General features: G+C 50.2%; 2 protein-coding genes across 2 annotated transcripts in view; one reads left to right on the top strand and one right to left on the bottom strand.

The window, feature by feature from the left end:
* LOC101946392 (putative N-acetyltransferase 8B) overlaps positions 1-7,809 on the bottom strand; it is a 74,909-nt gene extending 67,100 nt beyond the window's left edge. Inside the window, exon 1 of the mRNA XM_065598461.1 lies at positions 7,300-7,809. The gene's annotated coding sequence lies outside the window, so the exon portion shown is untranslated. The remainder of the gene's footprint in view (positions 1-7,299) is intronic.
* LOC135984057 (N-acetyltransferase 8-like) overlaps positions 1-14,922 on the top strand; it is a 436,601-nt gene that overhangs the window by 237,613 nt on the left and 184,066 nt on the right. The window lies entirely within an intron of this gene.

Here is a 14,922-nt window from a genome sequence, read left to right as displayed (position 1 = left end):
GACTCCCTCTGAGTCACCCACCCCCGTGTTCCCTGGGGCAGGAGGGGTTAGCTGTTCAGCCGCATCAGACCTACAGTCACCAGCCGGAACAGCCTCCCCCTCACAGCCTTTCTTCATGCTGCGAGTTACCACACTAACAGTCCTCGTTCTGCTGAAAAAATCATTTCCCAGCAACATGTCCGCGGGGATGTCCTCGAGCATCCCCACCAGTAAATCCCTTTCCCTACCTTCCCATTCCACATGAACCTTAGCCAGGGGCACAGGGAACCTCTGCGGCCCCACCCCCTTAATGTGGATCGTCTGCCCCGTCAGAACACTAGCATCTGGGACCACACTCGGTCGAACCCGAGAGAACTGAGCCGCCGTATCCCTCCATCCCAGACACTCCATGCCATCAATCTTGACGACCTTGATGTGTTCCCTGTCCGCTTCACTGGGCCCCATGTCCACCAAGCTGGTGTGATAAGAGGTGGGGGTGCCCTCGGGACTGAAGGCAACCGAGCTAACATGGGACAAGGGAGGTTTATTCTCCTTCAATTTGGGACAGCTACTCCTCAGGTGCCCTGGGGAATTGCAGTGAAAGCACCTTCTGGGATCCCCTGCTTGTGCAGGAAATTTGGGATGAGTAACAGGAGAATGGGGGGGTGACTGCCCAGGCTCCTTTTTCCCAGACCCAGGGGTAAAACGGTGATTCTGCTTTCCCCCCAACCTTATACCCCTCCACCAGTGGTTTGTGTTTAATCGCGGCTTGGGCCTGTTCATAAGAGTCTGCATACTCAGCTAATTCACCCACTGCATTTACCTTTTTGTCCCACAAATACTGTTTTACCTCATCACTGCACATATTCAGGAAATGTTCCTGAGTAACCAGATCACACATCCCTTCAAAGCTGGTAATGCCTCTCCCCCGCACCCATTTATCTACCAAATCTCTCATTTCATTGGCATAAGCCACATTACTTAATCCAGATCCCCTCTTGAGGCTCCTGAATTTAACCCTGTAGGTTTCAGGTGTAACCTGAAACTGTTTCAAAACCAGTTCCTTAAATTTACCATAGTTTGAAGCATTATCAATAGGCATCTTATTGAATATGTCCAGAGCTCTGCCAGTCAATTTTGCTATCAATGTGGTCATCTTCTGATCTTCAGGGATGGCATGGAGGGGGCACAGTCTCTCAAAGGTGATGAAATATTCGGCGATATCGCTGGACTCGTCATACTGTGGACATAGTCGCTCCCATTTGTGGATTTTTGGGGAAGTGGAGCCAGCAGGGGGAGGGTTTTGTCTTCTCGACTCCATAATAGCCAGTTCATGTTTCCGGGCCTCCCTCTGGGCCTCCATAGCCCTCTCATGGGCAGCTGCCTCTGCCTTCGCCCTCGCTGCCGCCGCTCGCTCCCTAGCTGCCTCCGCTCGCTCCCTCGCTGCCTCAACCTCCATAGCTCTCTTGTGGGCAGCCTCTTCCCTTGCATGTTCTGCCTCCAGGGCACTAATTTCTAATTGTCTTAGTTCCAGCCGTTTCTTACGTTCATTTTCTTTTTCTTTTGCTTCCAGCCTGGCCAGCTTTAGTTTATTAGCAGCGTCACTAGTACTCATTGTCCTGCTTTCTTGTGCTGGGCCACAGCCCCTCTGCAGTTCACTGAAACTGAGATGCACTCAGCTCAGGGGATTCTTAGTTAACAGAGACTTTCACAGTGCCCAGCGTTCAGCTTTTCTGGGCAATTTGTACCCTGTGCAGTTTTAGTTTCTTCTGATCTTCCGTCTTACTTATTTTGCTTTCTTTTCTGTCCCTATTTCCCTTGCCCGAAATAAGCAAACAGAAAATAACAAACAAGTAACCACTTTGTTCTCCAGCCACCACACTTAAAACTCACTTAAAATCACTACTAGTATCTCAAAGCAATCAGCTGTGCACAGATCCTGCTCGACTACGCCACTGTGACGGGTTGGATCACAGAAACCCCCTTGGGAGCTGCCACCCGATGTGCAAAGACTACCCCTGCTTCTGTTTTCCCTGCCAGCTCAGGACTCCAGCACCGTGTCTTGCTGAGCCAGCCACTCCTGTCTGGCTCTAACACAGATCCAGGGTCTGAATCACTTGTCCCAAAGCTGCAAGTTTACCTGAAAACAGCTCCCAGAAGTGTGCTTGTCTTTAGCACTCAGATGCCCAACTCCCAATGGGGTCTAAACCCAGATAAATCCGTTTTACCCTGCATAAAGCTTATGCAGGGCAAACCCAGAAATTGTTCGCCCTCTATAACACTGATAGAAAGATATGCACAGTTGTTTGCTCCCCCCAGTATTAATACATACTCTGAGTAAATTACTAAATAAAAAGTGATTTTATTAAATACAGACAGTAGGATTTAAGTGGTTCAAAGTAGTAACAGACAGAACAAAGTAAGTCACCAAGCAAAATAAAATAAAATGCGCAAATCTATGTCTAATCAAACTGAATACAGATAATTTCCTCACCAGTTTCAGAGTGCTCCCTTTTACAGGCTAATCTCCTTTTAGCCTGGGTCCAGCAACCACTCACACGCCCTGTAGTTACTGTCCTTTGTTTCAGTCTCCTTCAAGTATCCTGGGGGGGGGGTGGAGAGGCTCCTTCTTTAGCCAGCTGAAGACAAAATGGAGGGGTCTCCCACCTGTTTAAATAAACTCTCTCTTATGGGTGGAGACCCCCCTCCTCCCTCCTATGCAAAGTCCAGCTCCAAGATGGAGTTTTGGAGTCACCTGGGCAAGTCACATGCCCCTGCATGACTCAGTCTTTACAGGCCGACGCCATTGTCCACATGGTATCTTGCATGTCTCCAGGAAGACTTCTCATGTGGATTGGAGCATTCCAAGATGCATTGTTCCCCAAGTGTCTCCTGATCAGGTACTTAACCTGGCGAATTCCTTCCTAAAGAAGCTGACCAAATGCCTCACAAAGATTACTTAGAAATCAGGCAAGCATACAGCCCATATTCTTAACCTCGAGTAGAAAATGAAATGTACAAATTGGATAAATAGATATAATAGACCATAACCTTTACGGAGATATGTTACGTGGCACAGGCAGCACAAAACATATTTCAGTTATATCATACATACATTTATAAACACCCCCCCAGAAAGACTTATGGGGTACGCTGTCACAGAGCCCAGGCAGCCTTGTGAGCTGATGGCTTTGTCTAGTCAGCAGTTTGGGAAGGCAGGGAGAGTGGAAGATGAGTGTCCCTATACCTTACCTGTTTCCTGTGTGGAGAATTGTGACAGTGGAGGAAATGTGCCTGTGTCTGTCAGGGGTATTGACTTGCCTATGGAGGAAGCTACCTCGGTCTCCAAGCAGTTGTCTGTGAACAGCCCTGTGCGCTGGGACAAGGAAAATGAAATCCCAAGCTATGTGTCTGGTAAAGGAGAAGGTGTCTCCGGCTCTTCTTTGTCTGTGAAGCAGACTGTGATGGTCGAGGGTGATTCAGTTGTCTCAGAGTTGGTTCTGGATTCAACTAAAGCCCAGAAGGGAATGGTCTTAAGTTTGTGTCTGCTGCGGAGAATGGCACTGGAACTAGGTTGCATCCAATTAGTGTCCTAGCAAAATCCCAGAAACCAGACAATTCTGGTGCTTGAATTTGGCCTATTGCTAATGTGTGGTTGGAAAAGGATGTAGCAACTCTGTCTGATCATATCCTAGCCAGGGCACAAGGAGAGCAAGAAGGTGATTTAATTGTGTTACCCACTGATGGTTTGACAACTTGTAGCAAGAAGGAAAAGATTCCTGAACTTGTGTGTGTGGCAAAGGGAAGGAGAATGCTTCTGACCTTTTATCTAGTGAGTCTATAAATTTGCCTGCAAGGGGATTGTGTAGAAATCTGCCTGATGGGACGAAGGTGATCACGGATGTGAGTAAGACCCAAAAAGAGTCTGTTGTTGCTCAGGAAAGTGTTCCTTTAGAGCAAGCCCTGGGTGAAGAGGGTAAGGGCAGAATTTCTGTGAGGGGTGAACTGTGCCTTAGAAAAGCTCCTGCGGAAAGGAATCCTCATGGTAATCTGTGCAAGCAGCTTGCTACAGCTAAAGGGTTTAAAAGTGATTTAATCCAGGAAGTTTCAGTTCCTAACAGCCAGAAATTTTCTGTTGTGAATGGATCCACTGACTTTCCTTTTGAAAGATCCAGTGTGGATAGCTCTGAGTATAGTAAGAGGAGGCCCTGAGATATAAACCTTGGTATCAGAGGCCTGGTATGAGGCCTGAGGCCTGAACTAAAGTAATGGTCAAGACTTTGCTAACATAAAGCAAAGTTAAGCTGTGAGCCAGAGGCAGGCCCTGCTCATAGAAGCTGGCAAGGAAAGGGCTGATGCTGCAAAAAGAGACATACTTAAATAGTACTGAACACCAGATATCAGAACATTCGCATACTTGTACATTCCACAGATAACATGGAACAGGCCGACCCGTCCCAATGACAGGGGCAAAAGGGTAAAATAGGGTTACCATCCGTCCGTATTTCCCCGGACATGTCCGGCTTTTGCGTCTCCTAATAGCCGTCCGGGAGGAATTGGTAACAAGGTTAAAATGTCCGGGGTTTTTTTCTCCCTCGCCTCCCTCCCTCCCTTCCATGCAGAGTGTGGCTGCTGATTGGGCGGCTAGGCCGATTGACCCACTCCCATTGGCCTCCAGCAGCCAGAGCCCTCCCCTGCTCCCCCCTCCCTCTCTCTGTAGTCCTGTGTAACACACAAACCGACCCACGTGGAGCCAGAATGGTAAGAGGAGTGGGGGGGGGGCAGTCAGGGAGTGGGGGAGTGTTGGATGGGTCCCCAGCCTCCACCTGCCACCCCCCCTCTGCGCATCCCCCCCTCCGTGGGTCCCCCCTCCCTGTCTGCCTCTCCCTTGTCTGCGTGTACTGCCAGAGCCGGCAGCAACTGCTGTCTGCTGCCCCCGGGTCCTAGTGCCCCCATCCACTAATGGGAAGACAGGCTGCCCTTACCCTGCCCTTCTACCCTAGCCCTGAGCCTCTCCAACACCCCAAACCCCCCAGCCTTCATCCCCACACACCCTAATCCTCTGCTCCATCCCTGAGCCCCCTCCTGCATCATGAACCCCTCATCCCCAGACCCACAGCCCTCACCCCTGCATCCCCTCCTATCCCCAAACTCCCTCCCAATCCCCCTCCCTCTTCCCACACACCCCCTCCTGCCCTCAAACTTCCTCCCAAAGCCTGCACCCCCTCCCTTTGCACCGCCTCTCACCCCCAAACTCCATCCCAGAGCCTGCACCCCTCACCCCCTCCTGCACACCCACCCCCTGCCCCAGCCCGGAGCCTGCACCCAGCACCCAAACTCTATCCCAGAACCTGCATCCCTCCTGCACCCTAATCCCCAGCCCAGGACCCGCACCCCAGACCTCCTCCCCCCACCCAACCTCCCTCCCAGAGCCTTAGGCAGGGGGGGTGGGGGGTTCTGGGCACCACCAAAATTTCTACAACCCTGCCACCCATGCGAGTGGATAAGGGTCAGGGCAGTCAGGGGACAGGTAGGGTCCTGGGGGGGGGGCAGTTAGGGTAGGGGGTTCTCAGCAGGGGACAGTCAGGGGACAAGAAGCAGGGGGGGTTGGGGTTCTGAGGGGAGCAGTCAGGGGGTGGGAAGTGGGAGGGAGTGGATGGGGCGGGGCTGGGGCGGGGCTTCCCCCTCCCAGTGTCCTCTTTTTTGTTTGTGGAAATATGGTAACTTAAACTAGGGTTACCATATTTTGTGCCTCCAAAAGGAGGACACTCCACGGGGCCCCGCCCCCAGCCCCCAGCCACGCCCACGCCCCAACCCCGCCCCTTCCCCAAAGTCTCCGCCCCCTCCCCTGCTTCCCGCGAAAATTTGATTCGCGGGAAGCCTGAAGCAGGTAAGGGGGGGTGTGGGGGGGGAGGAGGCGCGGCCCAGGCTGGCCCCCCAGCGGCTCCAGCCTGGGTCGGCTCCGGCCCTGGGGTGCCGGCCCTGGCCGACCACCCCCGGCCCGCCCAGAACTGCCGGCCCCTGGGCCCCTGGCCGAGCACCCCCGGCCCGGCCCCCGGGTCCCCGGCCCAGCAGCCCTGGCCCGCCCAGCAGCCCCGGGCCCCTGGCCCACCCGGCACCGCCGGTCCCCGGCGGCCCGGCACCGCCGGCCCCTGGTGGCCTGGTGCACCCCCCGGTGGCCCGGCGCACTCCCCGGCCACCCAGCACCCCCGGCGGCCCGGCGCACCCCCCGCCACCACCGGTCCCCGGCGGCCCAGCACACCCTGCGGCGGGCCAGCGCACCCCCCGGCCGCCCGGCACCGGCGGCCCGGCGCACCCCCCGGCACCGCCGGTCACCGGCGGCCCAGCGCACTCCCCGGCGGCCCGGCGCACTCCCCGGCCGCCCGGTACCACCGGCCCCCGGCGGCCTGGCGCACCCCCCGGCCACCCGGCACCAGCGGCCCGGCGCACTCCCCGACCCCCGGCGCACTCCCCGACCCCCAGCGCACTCCCCGGCCGCCCGGCGCACCCCCCGGCACCGCCAGTCCCCGGCGGCCCAGCGCACTCCCCAGCCACCCGGCACCGGCGGCCCGGCGCACCCCCCGGCACCACAGGTCCCCGGCGGCCCGGCGCACTCCCCGGCCACCCGGCACCGGCGGCCCGGCGCACCCCCCGGCACCACCGGTCCCCGGCGGCCCAGCACACCCCCAGGCGGCCCGACACACTCCCCGGCCACCCGGCACTGCCGGTCCCCGGTGGCCCGGCGCACCCCCAGGCCACCCAGCACCGCCGGCCCGGCGCACCCCCCGGCGGCCCGGCGCACTCCCCAGCCACCCGGCACCGGCGGCCCGGTGCCCCCCCCCCCGCACGAGCGGTCCCCGGTGGCCCGGCGCACCCCACACTCCCCGGCCGCCCGGCGCACCCCCGGCCGCCCGGCACCGCCGGCTCGGCGCACCCGCCGGCCCCGGGCCAGCCCCTGGCCCAGGATTTTCCCGGACATGTTCGGCTTTTTGGGATTTCCCCCGGACGGGGATTTGAAAATCCGGACGTATGGTAACCCTACTTAAACTGAGACCTAGACTGGAGTTGCCCCAAACCAGTTAACTGCAGCAAAAAAGGGCACTTCTGCCATCCATTTGGCATGCACACAAAAGCAACAGACATTGGGGGAACAAATTCAGGTTTTACAAGAGCAGGTAACTACCCCCATTCTCCTCTCAAAGCCAGGATAAAAAACAGGGGCGCGGTTCCTAACTGTGCAGGTTCCCAATTGCTTTGACCCACGGAACCACACTCCGCACTCATATCATAGAATCGTCTTTCTCAAATATTTTTACATACCGGTTAAGGTTTGTCCTTTATATGCTTTCTTAGTTTGCTAAACTTGCTGCTGCTGCTGCCTCTACTTTCAAATAACTTGATAGAGTTAATCTCTCTTGGCTCAGGTCTCGCTACCTTCCTAGGTTGCTCTTCACCGCCCCCTTTCCCCCGCCTCTCCTCAATTCTGCTCTCTCTCTTTGTTTTAAAAAGTTAAAAGTTATAGTTTTTACAGAAACCTCCAAAAAATACAGCAATTGAAAACAGAATAAAACAAGAAACAAAAAGAAAACAAGGTAAAAACTTTACTTTAAATAAATCCAGTAAATTAAGTATTTTAACCCTTCAGGAATGCAACAGCTGGAATTATTCCTAACTTTCTTGAAGATATGGTTGCCAAGCAACAGAAATGCACACTCTGCTTCTAATCCTAACCACTCACTAATATTTGAAACATGGGCATTTCTTATTTCCATATAGCAGAGTTTTAAAATAATGTAAAATATAAAGTAATGCAAAATTCCACATTACCAAATTGATATATTAATGTTTGCCAAATATATTGTATTTTTAACAATTTATGTAACAAGTTTTAAATAAAGGAATAATTTGTTTATTCAGATATAACCCTTTTTATTTTTTATTTTTGTTTCCTTACTTTGTATAGTTATAAATAGAATTCTGGTGCCATTTGTTGTTAATTGTAAGTTTGTCCTGTATGTCATGTGTGTTGTCTTGTGTTGTATGTTGTGTGGGTCATGTGACTATTTTTTATTATTTTTATTTTGTTGCAACAAAAGTCAATTTTATACCCTTTTAAAAAAATTATGTATATGTGGTACCACACTATTTTAAGATCATGGTTGGGGTATAATCATAGTATTATTAGCACCAATTTTTTGTGCAAAGTTCAAAAAGGTTTCAGTTACAAATATATGTACATATATTTCCATATATTTCTGCCTCAACAAATAGTGCAATTGCAAACAAAAAATATTCTCTGATCAATCACAGGTTTGTTGTGATTTTTAAGATTTTTTTTTTTATTTGTTGTTCAAAGAAAAAATGTAAGGGCAAACCTTCAACATTAAGGTAAAGATAATATTAACAAAATGTTAATTTCTTTTTTGGGCTTTTTATAAACTTGTTTGCACTTTTAAATATCGTTATAAGAATGTCATAACCAAAATGGTTTAAAATAACAATTTATGCATAAAGCTAACCAAACAATTTCAACAGGTTTCCATGTTTTCAACAGGTTTCCACCTTTGGCTCCCAAACATAACAAAGCATCATGAAAATATACCCTCAAATACCCTCAAAGTACTGTGTTTAAAATTTATTTTGGTTTAATTTTATAGTTGGTTTAATTTTTATGCTTTTCTTTTGTTATGTTATGTTAATGGGAAGCAGTGGTTGTTAAAGTTGTGCTTCTAAACAGTTAACAAGAGTGAAATTGGTATCACAAGCAAATTAACTCTAAAAAGCTTGGTAAAAATTCTGTTAACTCCTTTGCTGAAACAAATTGTTCAGCAAGGGAAAGCAATACACCTTCTCATGGAAGATTGTGAGCCTTTATTTTAGCCGTTAAGCATTACATTTCGTATAAAAATATTAGTAATGCACTTCAAATGAAAAAGAATGTCTATACAACAAGCAAAAGTATAGCTTGTGTTATAAAAGGCTCGGTCCCTATTACATTGTTCTTATTACATTGTAAACAACCCAATTTAAACTGTGTATTAAGTTTGGGTTACTGAAAACAAAACAAACAAAAACCCTTTATTATGTTAACTAACTAGCTCTTTAAGTTGCATCCCACAGACCAAAGACACCAAAAAATATCACACCCTGAAGACACCAGATAATATCAGTATACAGTGAAGAAACCCCCAAGCATCAAGAACAGAAAAATGAAGTGCTTTATAAATAAGAGACTGGTCAAACACACCTCGATCTACCATATATGAACAATTAAGTTAACAATCAGCTAAAAACCACTAGCTGGACCAGAATAAGCCATATTTAATTTCAACTTGGTTACTATGTAAAAACAACTGTATTATTGCTGTACTGTTGTCTTATTGCTGTATTGAATTATTGCTGTACTACACTTACAATGTGCATAACCTTGCTAAACTGTTTAACCAACACACAGGTAAAAATTAATAAACAAATGGCAGCAAACAACGTGAAGGCAAGGAAAAAACAAAGTAGTAAACAAACAAAAAGTTACATAGTAACTACAAATTGGGTGAACAAATTGCCTGTTAGTACCAGTCATAATTTGGGTCAGTGACACTGCATCCTAACTGAGGCACACGTTATTCAAAACAATCTTGTTCAGTGTCTGGGTACCAATACTACATCCTGACACAGCACTACTTGATAAATTGGTTACTGTCCATTCAGTAGGTTATCTGGAAGACAGCATCCATAAGAAACAACTGGATCTATGTCAACTACTGGTGTATCGCCGAGCCGTGCAACCAATAGAACAGAGAAGCTAGCCACTTCTATTTCCTGCCCAGTGAAGCTAACCAGAGGGTGACAACTAGCAGTAAGGGTAACCTATAACATGAATGGACAGTACTGGGTAGTAACTAATTACAATATATTTATATATAAAGGCCTCAATGGTAGTGTCACTACTCCAAATTTCTGTTTTTCTTCTCATATACATAGCTCTGTGGGACACACCATCACAATCCCTATCCAGTATTTCAAAACACTCAGCCTACTACTAATGATGAAACAGGTGATAACTGGAATTGCCCTAATAGGAGTGTGTTTCTATCTGTGTTACCAGAGTAAAAAGACCAGAGTACAATACCAGACTGGAAAAACATGGTTATGCTTGAATATAAGGTGGTGTCATATGTACACATACATACTATACATATATGCCCGTACACACTACAAATATATATGCCATATCCATATAATTCATATATATTAATAATTTGGGAGTGCCTCTGTGACAATGCGGTTCTGGCGGAACCCAACTGAGAGTGCCAACTCAGGACAAATTGCTCAAATAGGGCAGTTACAGCCCAAGGCTGGGGTTTTTTCCACCTCTAAGGCAAACCAAACCAGCCAGACTAAGAGGACTTCGGTCTCACCCCACTGGCTAACCGCAAGTCTCACAAGCAATCTCCTTAGACACTCCAGTTTCCCAGTATTACCACCAGTACCACTCGTTATGGGGACAAATGGTTATGAAAACCAATACCCCAGTAAAAGAAAAAGGTTCTCCTGATCCCAAAGGACCAAGCCCCAGACCCAGGTCAATATACAAATCAGATCTTACCCACAAATCACGCTGTTGCCAATCCTTTAGAATCTAAAATCTAAAGGTTTATTCATAAAAGGAAAAAGATAGAGATGAGAGTTAGAATTGGTTAAATGGAATCAATTACATACAGTAATGGCAAAGTTCTTGGTTCAGGCTTGCAGCAGCGATGGAATAAACTGCAGGTTCAAATCAAGTCTCTGGAATACATCCCCCGCTGGGATGGGTCCTTAGTCCTTTGTTCAAAGCTTCAGCTTGTAGCAAAGTTCCTCCAGAGGTATGAAGCAGGATTGAAGACAAGATGGAGATGAGGCATCAGCCTTATATAGTCTTTTCCAGGTGTAAGAACACCTCTTTGTTCTTACTGTGAAAAATTACAGCAAAATGGAGTCTGGAGTCACATGGGCCAGTCCCTGCATACTTTGCTGAGTTACAAGGCGTATCTGCCTTCTCTCAATGGGTCCATTGTATAGCTGATGGTCCTTAATGGGCCATCAAGCAGGCTAGGCAGAGCTAACACCAGTTTGTCTGGGATGTCACCCAGCAGCATAGCATAAGTTTGAAATACAGACAGTATAGAGCCAATATTCATAACTTCAACTACAAAAGTGATACACACATATAGACAGCATAATCATAACCAGTAAACCATAACCTTGTCTTAGACACCCCATTTGACCCCCTTTATACAAGATTTGCGTGCCACTACAGGACCTTGGTTGCAACAATGATCTATATGGTCCCAGATTATATCAATAACGTCACACCCCCAACGCAAAATTGATGCAGGAAGGGATGACACAAACATCACTGACTGCATCCCAAGAGCTCCCCATCCTTGGGTTTATCTCACTATGGCTAGTATCGGGGTTAGGCACTATGGCTTAGCTGGCTAAAGAACAACCAAAATGGTTTATCAAAATTGTGTTCAACAACATGATTGAACCTCTTTACAAACAAGGTAAAACTTGGTTAGAACAATAGTGGATTGGATCTGCTCTTGCAGCATGGTTCCTGTATGTCTCATGTGACCTTGCCAAGAGCTAAAGAAAACAGCTACTTTATCCATACAAGCTCGGGCAAATGTTTGGAACCCAATTAACATCAAATAAATGCAGGTATTAATGATGTTCATAGTACAGGAATCTTGGCATTTAGCCATGAAGGCAATATGGTAGTGTGCGTTAGTTTCCCTTCTCATACAGTACATTAGGTCTGGAATGTCTTTTCTCCTGTGAAAAGTTCCAATACTGTTTACAGGCATCAACTGTGAAACATTAGTATAGCAAGGCCTTTTAACATAAAGTGTGTTCTCATGTATTCCTTTTAACATGTTCAAGGGATTTTCCAACAGATTAGGAACATTGTACATTCTTACAGTTCTTGGTAATAGCAACACATCAGTTACAAAATTACCATTAGCATTAACAACAAATCCATTGCAAGTGTCCATCTACAATCATGGTTGTCATGCCACACCTTTGGCTCAATACCATTGGAGTTTGGGCATTTTAGGGTTAACCTGTGGCTTTCCTTTGCAAAATTCAGTTTTCTCTTTCCTCCTTGTCCTGCAGGATCACACCCTGATTTTTCTTGCTTAACAGAATTTACTGGCTGATGGGGTGGGCTCTCTGTGCTAACAGCTATTAGCAAGTCCTTCCCCTCCCAGCCAGACAAGTAATTTGCATTACCACAGACAGAAGCCAGTCCACCAGTTTTCATATCCTTAACTGTTATCATTTCCAAGGCTGGACTCTGTCTTAAAGAGATACCACACAAATCCAAAGAGTCTGAGGGTGAGAGTTTGCTTGCTCTCCCCTGCATCCTCAAGCATTTAGCCATAAAACTGTTCTGCTTTGAAACACCAGTAACCAAATCTGTCCTCAGACCCTGAAGCACAGACTGCTCACTTAAAGAATTAGAATGGAGACATTCCTGTTCCAACACCATTGTCTTCCCAACAAGCTGGCCACACACAGCCACTCGGTTATAGGGCTGCTCAACTTTCTTAACAGCTCTTACTCCATCTGAGACCTTCTCAAAGCTACCCACACTGGATCTTTCGAAAGGAAAGTCAGTGGATCCATTCACAACAGAAAATTCTTCTTCGAGTGCTTGCTCATATCCATTTCATTAGGTGTGCGCGCGCCGCGTGCACGATCGTCGGAAAATTTTCTACCCTAGCAACACCGGCGGGTCGGCTGTGGAACCCCCTAGAGTGGCGCCTTCATGGCGCTGAATATATACCCCAGCCGACCCGGCGCCCCCTCAGTTCCTTCTTACCGCCCCTGACGGTCGTTGGAACTGTGGAGCGTGGCATAGCTGTTCTCCACTCTCCCTAGCTTATTTAGTCATTCACAGTTATAGTTATAGTTATAGTTCTAGTTGTTTATAGTTAAATAGTTGGTTTCTTCACTTGTTACTAGTTGTTATATAGTTCAAGGGGATTAAGGGGGTTGTTCTCCCCCTTTTTCCCCCGGCCGCGTGGCCGGGCTCATGCCCAAGGCTCCCGGCTTCAAGCAGTGCGCCTCCTGCGCTAAGCCTATGCCAACGAGCGACCCGCACGACTCCTGTCTGAAGTGCCTGGGAGAGTCCCATCAAACAGATAAGTGCAAGATCTGTAAGGCCTTCAGACCAAGGACCAAGAAGGAGCGGGACTTTCGGCTCCGGCAACTCCTTATGGAGGTGGCACTTACCCCGGACGCTCCATCAGCGCGTCAGGCCCCGGCACCTGGCACCTCGGTGCGCAGTGCCCCGGCGGCACCGACTATTCCGACCACGCGAGTGGCGTCGGACAAGCCTCCACGGCACCGGACCTCGTCGGCACCGCAAGCACAGCAAGTGCCTCGGCGCCGGTCATTATCCCCGGGACATAAAAAAGCCCATAAGACGGGGACCTCCGTGCCGAAGACGCCGGCTCCCCCAGTGCCGGGGGTAGAGCCGCGTCCGCCTGTGGAGCACCGGAAACAGGTGCCTCCAGCACCGTCGACTCCGGCTCCGAGGCCGTTGAGTCCGGTGCAGATAGGGTCTCCACCGAGACCGGCAGTGATACAGTGCCTCCCGTCGACCCCAGAGACCTTCGCGACGGCGAGAGACTTGATCGCTCTCACGGAGCCGGCACCGCCCCAACCACCGGCACCGCCGGCACCGTTGACTCGTCCGGTCCAATCCAGGGGGAAACCTGCCTTGATGCGCCCTCCATCGCAAGGGCTGGAACCATGGCACCGGTCCAGGTCCCGAAGCAGGTCCCCACGCCGCTTGCAGTCCCGGCGCCGGATATCACCTCGGCACCGGTCGTACTCGCGGCCAAGATCTTCGTCGCGGCACCGCTCTACGTCTCGGCACCGCTATGATCGTCGGCACCGATCAACATCGAGACGTAGTTCTCGGCACCGCTACGATCGACGCTCGACGTCGAGAGGCCGCTCCCGGCACCGGGCCTACTCCAGGTCATTGTCGAGGTCCAGATCCGACTCCCGGCACCGGCGAGGTCATCGGCACCGGTCGCGGTCCCGGCACCGATCGCCGGCACCGCGTGGAGATAGAACATCTCCGGACCGGCACCGTGCGGCACCGCAGCCCACGGGATTTGTCTCGGCGCACTCGGCACCGCCATGGCCATCGAGATCGGTGTCTCGCTCCTCTGAGGACTTATCGAGATCGGCATACCCCCCTCAGGGGCAAGCCGAGGAGCAGGACATAGGCCATTGGCAGGAGGTAGCAGAGGACCCTGCTCAGGGCCCATCTCACTGGTCGTTCTGGACCCCGTGGGCGTACCATCAGGCGCAAGGGGCTCCAATAGCTTCGACCTCTCGCTTGGGCCACTCCGTTAGAAGGGCCCCGGAGTCCACCATCTCTCGGCCTCCGCCAGGGGGCATGGAGGCTTCCGTGTCCGCACCACCTGACGTCCTGGACCCAAGCGCAGGTGATGCTCCGGCCCAGGAGCAGGGAGACCAGGACCCTCCCTTGGATCCTTTACCACCGGAGGCATCTTCCTCTTCCTCTCCGGATGAGGCAGTGGCGGGCACATCGTGCACAGGTCCACCCCCAATAGATCTTCGGGCTCACCAGGACCTCCTACGTAGGGTGGCCTGTAATATGGACCTGCAGGCGGAGGAGATAGTGGAGGTGCAGGACCCCATCGTAAATATCCTCGCGGCGGATGCCCCATCGAGAGTGGCGTTACCCCTGATCCGCACGATCCAGGCGAATGCAAGTACGATATGGCAAACTCCTGCCTCTATCCCACCCACAGCGAGAGGGGTGGAAAGGAAATACTTTGTCCCCTCCAAAGACTACGAGTACTTGTATACCCACCCCCAGCCGTGTTCACTGGTGGTGGCATCAGTGAATGC

The sequence above is a fragment of the Chrysemys picta genome, chromosome 5, assembly GCF_011386835.1.
Source record: "Chrysemys picta bellii isolate R12L10 chromosome 5, ASM1138683v2, whole genome shotgun sequence".
Classification (NCBI taxonomy): domain Eukaryota; kingdom Metazoa; phylum Chordata; order Testudines; family Emydidae; genus Chrysemys; species Chrysemys picta.
Note: the sequence above shows the minus strand (reverse complement) of the source record. Positions and strands in the feature narration are given on the sequence as shown.